The sequence below is a fragment of the Aythya ferina genome (assembly GCF_964211825.1).
Source record: "Aythya ferina genome assembly, chromosome: 13".
Taxonomy (NCBI): domain Eukaryota; kingdom Metazoa; phylum Chordata; class Aves; order Anseriformes; family Anatidae; genus Aythya; species Aythya ferina.
In genome coordinates, this window is record NC_140311.1 from 20,009,870 (window position 1) to 20,011,183 (window position 1,314).

Below are 1,314 nucleotides of genomic sequence, written 5' to 3' on the forward strand. Positions count from 1 at the left end.
ATTCCTATGTGAGCAAGTCTGGAGTCGAATATAAGCTTTAAAAACTAGATTTCCACATGACACACATGCACAGTAGTTAAAATTGATTTGCTGACATCCTACCCTCATTCCTAATGGATATTTATCTGAATTACAACAGCACCATGTAATTAGGCATAAATAAGGGCTTTTGTTCTGGAGGGGAGGAAAGTTTATCAATTCCAAACCATATGCAATTGCGTGTCTAATCTCTCTCTGCAATTATTTCAAATGCACATCCAGATGATAACATTTATATTCATTCTGAGATTCACTGAGTTTGAGACCAGAAGGGATCATTATACCATCTGGCCTGACCTCCTGGATATCACAGGCCATTACATTTCTCCAATTACCTCTATACTGAGCCCCCTAACATGTGTTTGACTAAAGCATAACTATTTTTGACTAAAGCTTATCTCCCAAAAAGGCATCTAGTCTTGATTTGAAGCCATCAAGAGGAGCAAATCCACTACTTTGTGGGTACTTTGTTCCAATGGTTAATCACACTCACTATTAAAAATGTAGGTCATGTTTCCAATTTGAATTTGTCTGGCTCCAGATTCTATCTGCTGGTTCTCATTACACTTTTCAGAGTTAAGTTAAAAAGCCCTTTGGTACCCATAATTCTTTCCCCTCTGTAAGTGTTTATTCTCTGGAGTCAAGTCACTTCTCAGATTTATTTATTTATTTATTTATTTATTTATTTATTTATTTATTTATTTATTGTTAGGTTTTGCTTAACTCTGAAAAGTCACAGGGTAAAGAGTCTTCTCCTGCTCATCTTGTCTGTGTATTTTTATTTTGTCTGGTATCTGTTTCAGTAGTGCCCAGTCGCTTCTCGTGATGCCAACGAGGAACACAGGAGCTGCAAACACGCACTGCATTGCTCTCCTTGGATAAACCTCTGGTCTATAATGAAGCCTCTCCTTTCCACTGCATCACTCCCCATGCACAGGGTGAGGGAAATGACACTGTGCTGAAGTTTCATAAATACAGAATTCAGGACATAGCCTTTGATCCCAATGGAACCAGTTTATTGTATAATCCACATTTCTTTTACAACTGTGCTCACCTCCTCATACTCTAGTACCAATTTTGGTGACTTGCAAACTGTTTCACCTGAAACCAAACATTGCTCACGGCAAAATAAAACTGCTGTCTGCACATTCCTGTTTCTAGCTGGAGTGTATAGTATTTTGAAATTCAAGCAATAAGTCTACTTATAACAGCACAAAGGGAAAATATACAAATAGATATTTTTCTCTTAATTTTTTTGGTTCTAGGTGCTTTATT